The 8421-nt window shown below is 40.7% G+C and overlaps 1 pseudogene; it reads left to right on the top strand.

The window, feature by feature from the left end:
- Window positions 1-1296: 1296 nt before the first annotated feature.
- LOC116543172 lies at window positions 1297-7673 on the top strand (annotated as a pseudogene).
- Window positions 7674-8421: the final 748 nt, after the last annotated feature.

Here is an 8421-nt window from a genome sequence, read left to right as displayed (position 1 = left end):
TTTTCGTTGGTATTATAATTTTGGGGATATTGCAGGAATGTTTTTAACAACCAAGTTTTATCAGGGGAAATTGTTAAAAATAGGCTAGAAAAAAATTTAAAATTGAGTTTGTGAGAATAAGAAAGATAGATGGGTCAGTGGTATAAGAACAGATATATGGATAATACTTTTTAAAATCAAATAGTGGACTGTGATCTACAAGGGTTCCAAGCAGATACTGTGAATATATTTATTTTCTTACTGAGAGTCTCAGAAACCATGAACCCAATATTGCTGGATCCTAAGCAACTGAGCCAGTGAAGTTCGCCTACCTGATGGGGATCAGTGGGAAAGTAAACATTCTGAGATTCCAATTAGGCCATTAAGGAGAGATGCTTATTTTTTTTAATTCAAAAAAAATTTTTAAGTTTATATTTTTTCTTTTTTGAGATATAATTGAAAATAGAATTATATAAATTTAAAGTGTACAACATGATGATTGGATATACATATATATGGTAAAATGATTGTCACACTCAAGTTAGTTAACACATCCACCACCTCCCATAGTTACCTTTTTGTGTGTGTGTGACAAAATCATTTAAGATCTACTGTCTTAGTAAATTTCAAGTAGACAATACAACATTATTAACCATGGTCACATACTGGACATTAGATCCATATAACTTATTCATCACATAACCGAGTTTGTACCCTTTAAAAAACATCTCCCATTTTCTCCACCTCCCTTCCCAGGGAAAACATCATTTTACTTTCAGTTTCAATAGTTCAACTTTTTGAATGCCACATGGACATGAAATCATACAGTATTTGCCTTACTCTCTCTGACTAATTTGACTTAGCTTAATGCCCCTGAGTTCCACCCACGTAGTTACAAATGAAAGGATTTGCTTCTTTTTTGGGGCTGAATTATATTCCATTGTGTGTGTGTTGTGGGAGTATGGGTGTGTGTCACATTTTCTTTATCCATTAATCTGACGTTAGACATTTCCGTTGTTTCCATGTCTTGTCTGTTGTGCATAATGCTTCAGTAAACATGAGAGTGCAGGTATGTTTTTGAGATACTGATTTTGTTTCCTTCATATGTGGAGGGATGCTGACTTTTATGGAATGAGGAAAATGGCACAGAAGAGAACACATTATGTAAAACTGAAAAAAGAAAGAGTCCCAGAAGGAACAAAATCCCAATGGGATCCTGAAACGATGACACTGACGTGTCAAGGGAATCTGCAGCATTAAGCATGTTAGAAGATGGCCTCTCCACTTGTGCAGTAAGATGCAGGGCCCTGTGTTGTGATGACAGGGGACGGTAAGAATGAAGAAGGTCTCACAGGGGACCGTAAGAACGAAGGAGGCAAATGAACCTGATTCTCTCATGGAGTCTCAGTAAATAGGAAGAACCCATTTGGAAGTGCTCATATTCATACACTCAGTGGTACCCTAACTATATTATTGCCGCTTTCAGAACTGCCCAAGGAATAGTTGAATACTGAATGTTAGAGCATTATTTCAAAAAGACTGAATTCCTGGGAAGATGGCCGTTAGATAAAGTATTAGATTAGTCATTGAATGTGCTTTAATTTCTCTCGTTATATGGCAAGCAGGAATTGAAAATGGTTTAGCCCATAAATCCATTTAATCTAATTTGTAATCTAAAGCACCAGATTTCCTTTCTGCATTACCAGTGTGTGTTTAGGTACAAAACTTCCTTCTGAGCAATGGGAAATCATCAGAGGAGGGGCTGAGCCCTTAATTTGCTTAAATTTTCGTTGAAGAAATACAGCAAACATAAACAGAAAAACATCCATAAACTGGGAAGTCAGGGCGCAGGATGCTGGTTCGGGATCTAGCACTGATAAATTGTTTGAGCCTGAACTTCCTGCTCCAAAACTACTTAATTCTGTTTTCTAAATATGAGGTAACATATAGTAAATATAGCTGAAGGCATAAAAAGCAGTGTTCAGAACTGTGGCTTTAGAAAGACTCAGTTGTAGGAAGGGCGGGAGCAGTAGTTCAGTACCTAACATTTATTGTGTGCTTTGACTGTGGGCCAAGCACTGTGCTTAACACATTAAAGCATCTCTCACTTCAACCTTTAAACAATCCTACGTAGCAAGTCATATTAGAAGGCTCACTTTACAAATAAAGACACTGAGGCATGGAGAGTTTAAGTCCTTTCCCCAAGTTATACAGCTAGAGTAGTTGGTCATATATCTCTAAGATAATATATCTTAGAGACATTTTCTAAGGGGAACTTGGAGGTCAAAGTTTTAGGAGACAATTACTGAAAGCCTAGGAAGTCCTGTTCAGGTTGGAATGGGAGACAGACCCCTTCAACAGGCTGCAAAATCATTTATTTCACTCATCTCTGCTACCTGAACTCTGTTTCAAGTCATCATTTTCTCCTGTCAGAGCTCACTAGCTCTACAGACAATCCCACAGGGTCTCTTCCACATCCACCCCAAGACAATTTTCACACTGTGGCCAGAGTGGTCTTTCCAAAAGACAAATATAATCTGTCAATATATTGATAAATATTTGCCTGTTGAATACACAAAAGGTGTATTCACTTAATAAATACACAAAAGGTCATGAGGAGTCCCTCCATGTTGGAGAACCAATTGTTGATGGAGAGGGGGAAGGGGATGGGAGAGGGAGGAGAGGAAGAGAGAGAGAGAGAGAGAGAGAGAGAGAGAGAATGAGAATAATAGTGGAAGTTGAGCCAGGAAATGGCATTATAAAAACTGAGAAAAAGAAACCCCAGAAGTTGTTTGTAGAACATAATTGCATGGGGCAGGCTGGTGGCAGCTGTGGGCAGGAAACAGAGGGTGGTGGCTGTCTTCCAGGGTGGGCTTGATGGAGACCAGGGTGGGAGCTGCGCAGTTTGACACAGAGGGTTCGATTGGGAAACATATCTGGGGAAACAATTCAGGCATTTGGGAAAGAGCCAAATGACAGGAAGAGGAATAAAGAAAGATTAGCCATGACATTCTATGGATCTGAGGGACCCTCACAGATGAACAAAGCAAATAAATCTTGGTGCATTATTCCTTTAGCACCATAAATATCAAGAATTTCAAAGGAAATCTACTTATGGCAAGTCCTAATTTTCTCAAGCTCTTCTACATTTATAGTTTATGATGTTTCTATCATAAACCAAACTTTTAATTAGATCATTTCTAGCAAACAAAAGAATTTTTAAAGATAAAATTCCTAGAACTGATTGGTGATGGAAATCTTTGCATAATCATTTATCATATGTTTTATTATTTGAATAACCTCAGGTTATTTTATATCATACATACCCTTAGGGTATAAATCATTGCCTGTATTTCATCCTCATATTATGTAACTATGCCAATATGAATAATCGCTTCAGCTTAACTTGGAACTCAAATTATATAAGAATTTTTGGAGAAGTGCTTCTAATATATGAGGCATATTCTTTTAATTCTCAACTTACTGATCCAGAAGGGAAATACATAGTATTTTGTTCAGTACTACTTTCCATTTTAGGTCAGGATACAGCTCAGAAAATACAAATATCACTTCAGTCTCACACCTGACTAGGCAAATCTTTATTTTCCAATATGGATTATTTTTGGTTCAGTGAGTTTTATTTCAATTCTTTTCCTGCTACGTCTAGTTTCACAATATGATTAATATCTGAACTTTCCTTGTCTTCCCTACAGTTGCCTTGAGAACTTACAGTGTTAGATCTATTCACTTACTATAAGGGTAAAATGAAGATTCAAACTTGAATGTAAATACTGCTCTTAAAAATGCATAGATCAGCCGGGTGCGGTGGCTCACACCTGTAATCCCAGCACTCTGGGAGGCCGAAGTGGGTAGATCACTTGAGGTCAGGAGGTTGAGACCAGCCTGGCCAACATGGTAAAACCCCATCTTTACTAAAAATACAAACATTAGCCTGTGTGGTGGTGGCCCCTGTAATCCCAGCTACTTGTACTACTATAATGCACCAAGATTTATTTGCTTTGTTCATCTGTGAGGGCCCCTCAGATCCATATAATGTCATGGTTAATCTTTCCTTATCAGTTTTCCTGTCATTTAGCCCTTTCCCAAGGGAGGCTGAGGCAGGAGAATCGCTTGACCCTGGGAAGGCGAGGTTGCAGTGAGCTGAGACTCTGCCCCTGCACTCCAGCCTGAGTGGCAGAGGGAGATTCTGTCTCAGAAAAAAAAAAATGTGCACAGATCTTCATTACTAATTATGTGTTGATTATTTTTAGATGATAATGCATAGAATAGTGCCATATGGTATAGCACTTCTTACCTATTGATACGATTTGGATTTGTGTCCCCACCCAAATTTCATGTTGAATTGGAGAAGAGGCCTGGTGGGAGGTGATTGGATCATGGAAGCAGATTTCCCCTTGCTATTTTCATGATAATGAGTGAGTTCTCATGAGATCTAATGGTTTAAAAGTGTGTAATACTTCCCCCTTTGCTCTCTGTCTCTCCCTCTCTCCTGCTACCATGCTAATAAGGTGATTTCTTCCCCTTCACCTTATGCCATAATTGTAAGTTTCCTGAGGCCTCCTAACCATGCCTCCTGTTAAGCCTGTGGAACTGTGAGTCAGTTAAACCTCTTTTCTTCATAAATTACCCAGTCTCAGGTAGTTCTTTATAGCAGTATGAGAATGGACTAATATACTTAGGCTTTCAAGGTATAGCTTATGAAAAGTATCAGATTAACATTACAAATTAAACCCTCTATTTAGATTAAAGATGTCAGAATGACTGAATATGATTCTCTGATATATAATCTCAGTTCTCAAAAAAGCTACTTCTAAAAATGTAAGTAATTTTCACAGAGCGATAATATAAACTAGAACTTCCAACTTAAAATAGTAATTTATACAGAGAATACTGACAGCAAGTTGTTTCAAATGATCAACTTGAGAAACCACCAGACATATCTCCTCTGAATTCCCTTATAACCCACAGGAATTCACTTCTCTAAATCCCAAAGCAGAGCTGCTTATGGAAAGTCCTAATTTCCAGGATTAGCAATATTCAAACACTCATTCTTGCTATTCAAACCTACAGACCTTTGCAGTCAAACTATACTGCCATCATGAAATGAGAAAGCCATTTATTTCTGGCTTTGGGGACATGTGAAAATGGCAGTTGATCCTGGATTCTTTACAAGTTTCAACAGGCGTTGCTGAGTGATGTTGAGAGAAGCATTGCATCCAACAGGCCGACGTTGTAAACCTGGCTCAATAACCTGTGGTCTCAGCTGGTCCACTCTCTCTGCCAATACCATGATCCAAATACACAGAACTTTTTCCATTTCCTCTAATCAGCCAGTTCCCCTCTCACGTCCAGGCTTGCAGACACATGTTTTAGTTTATTTGCCTGGAATACTCTCTGTCTCCTTACAGCTCAGCCAATACCTCTTGTCTTTCAAGTTGCAGCTTAAAGGTCACTTACCTATTCAATGAAGTTTTCTTTGCACACCAGATTAGATTCCTCCTGATACATATTCCCTTGGCTCCCTACCCTAAAATAACAAGTTATAATACTGTATTGTAATTAATTTGTTAATGTGTTTGCCCTTCAGATTGGAAGCTCTGTACGGGCCAAGGACTATCTATTTCTAGGGCCTAATATAGTGTCTGGAAGGAAGTAGGTGCTTAATGAATATCTGCCAAATGAAGAGATGAATAAAAGGTTGTCTGTGTAATCTAAACTTGGATGCTTATCATTTTGAGTCTTGCTTTGTGTGGGCTGTTCCAATAATTAAACAGATAATGACATAGAGTATTTAATTCTAAAAATTACAAGTATCAGAAATGAAAGCTATATTTATCCAAGATGCTTGCACACGTGCATGAGGCCATGTTGGGAAAGATAATAACAAACCTGAAAAGCTGTTGGAGCAAGTCACAGGCTACCTAAAAATGCCTAAGCTCAGAGAGTCTCGAGTGCACATTTCTCCAGGAAATGTCAAACTCAGTTGCCATGTCAGCCCTTGAATACAAATTTTGCTGTCCCATAATATTTCAAAACACTTTTTCATGCTGTCCTTAGTGTAAATCTCACATTTTAGTTAGAAAATATTAAGAAACACAAGCCATCGGCTGCTTTGTATCATAGTAATGTGTTTCCTTGTGAACTCCCCACAACTGAAGGGAAATGCTGAAAGGCAGGATTTTTTTTTTTTTATGTTTGCCCAAAATTTGTAAGAAGAACTTTTTGGTTAAAAAAAAGAATAAAAGTTTGAAAGGGTTTGAGGCCCAAGAGCAGTGTGATAAACCCAGCAGGGAAGAGGCCCCTTATATTTCTCTAAAGCCTGAGTGCCTGCTTGAGGAGGGAAAGCAGGAACCCAGGGGCAGGGGAGAGGATCTCTTCAGCAATGATGATAACCACTGTAACCTCCTGGCCCAGGGTTCCCAGGATACTGAGTAAGGGGCCCAAAGGCTCTAAACCCAGCTGTGAGAATGCCTCTTGGCTGGGCCTCATCAAGGCCTCCAGGACCTCAGTGCAAGGGAAGACAAAAAAGAGAAAAAAGGTGACAGAAAGAGAAATACAGAACTGGTGCTTGGTTTTGTGGACACAGTGACTGAGCTGAGTGAGAAGAGCAACAGCCAGGTGGCCTCTGTTTACCAGGACCCCAGCCACCTGGGCAGGTGGCTCCAGGATGAGATGGCCTTCTGCTACACCCAGGCTCCCCACAAGACAACATCCTTGATCCTTGACATGTCTCCAGCCCCCAGTCTTGATGAGTTCCCCATGAAATACTCACTGAGCCCTGGTATTGGCTACATGATCCACGACACTGAGGACCATAAAGTGGCCAGCATGGAGTCCATCAGGAACCTGATAGCGTCCCCACCTGTCAAGGTCCAAGGGAAAGAGTACGCCCCGGGCAGAGTCCTCATTGGCAGCAGCTTTTACCCCAGCGTGGAGGGCCGGGCCATGAGTAAGACCCTCTGAGACTTCCTCTATGCCCAGCAGGTCCAAGTGCCAGTGGAGCTCTACTCAGATTGGCTAATGACTGGCCACATGGATGAGTTCATGTGTTTTTATCCCCACAGATGAGAAGAGTGAGGACAAAAAGGGCTTCCAGCTGCTCCTGGCCAGCCCTGGCACCTGCTACAAACTCCACCAAGAGAAACAAAAGGAAGGCTATTGTGATGCTCTTCTGTTTAGTAGAGTTAGAGCAGATCAGCTCCTGTCTAACAGAAGGGAAACCAAAACCATCAACCAACTTCTGACTGATGAAAGCCTGAGGAAGCAGAATGAATACGTGGAGATGTGCATTCACCTGAACCATCCTGAAGACAGAGCTGGACCTAGTGGAGCAGGATATCATTGAGATTCCCCAGCTGTTCTACTTGGAGAAGCTGACTAACATCCGCTCTGATCAGCAGCCCAAGAGGCTCTTCACAAGACCATACTTCCCTAACCTGCTGCGGATGATTGTGATGGGCAAGAACCTGGAACTCCCCAAGACTTTTGGGCTCCAAATCAAGGGCACCTGCTGCCTGGAAGAAAAGATGTGCTGCTTGCTGGAGCCCCTGGGCTTCAAATGCACCTTCATCAGTGACTTCGACTGCTACCTGGCAGACGTCGGAGACATCTGTGCCTGTGCCACCGTCTGCCAGGTGTCCTTTGCCTTCAAATGGTGGAAGATGGTACCTTAGACCCAGGCCCTGGAGCTGCCAGCTCTGCCCCAGCATGGATGGCCCATATCACCATGCAACAGCAAGGCTCCTTGCCAAGTAGAGGAGGCTGGATAGTCGAGGCAAAACAACCCTTTCTTCCCCATCCACCCTGACCCTTGGAACCCGTAGGATGGCAAATGCTGCCAGCTTGAGTCCCTGTGGGGAAAAGATGGAAAAATCTTCAGCCAAGAGGCATTTACTAAATAGCCAATAAAGTGCTGGCGGTAGTGAATGCAAAAAAATGTACCTTCTTTGTATTGACAGAACACCTAGTCCAGCCATTTACATTTAGTAAAGACTCAACAAATTTTTGTTATATAAAAATATCAACTGACTTTTGGCTTCTTTAAATTAAACGTTAAGCTTTTACCTGAAATTCAGGATGGTACTTCCAGCTGTCTACTGATCATCTTCATTCAGAGACGTGCCATCTCCCAAAATCATCTCCCTGAATTCAACACATCAAAGTGAAATTTGTTACTACCACCAACCCAAACCAGACTGGCTCCATTCCCTACCATCCAATACATTCCCGTTGTGTCACTAATTATAGAAACTCTGATATTATTTTGGCATTTCTCTTTGCTGAAATAATAGAGCTTCTATATCCAATCTGTCAAAAAATCAGTAATTGTTATCTAACCTACTGTTCCAGGCCTCATTGCTAACTTCCTAAATAACATTTTCATGATCAGTTTCTTCACCATTGTAAATATTAATACTTGTG

This window comes from Sapajus apella, unplaced genomic scaffold (genome assembly GCF_009761245.1).
Source record: "Sapajus apella isolate SASKATOON/1434 unplaced genomic scaffold, GSC_monkey_1.0 scaffold183, whole genome shotgun sequence".
Taxonomy (NCBI): Eukaryota; Metazoa; Chordata; class Mammalia; order Primates; family Cebidae; genus Sapajus; species Sapajus apella.
Note: the sequence above shows the minus strand (reverse complement) of the source record. Positions and strands in the feature narration are given on the sequence as shown.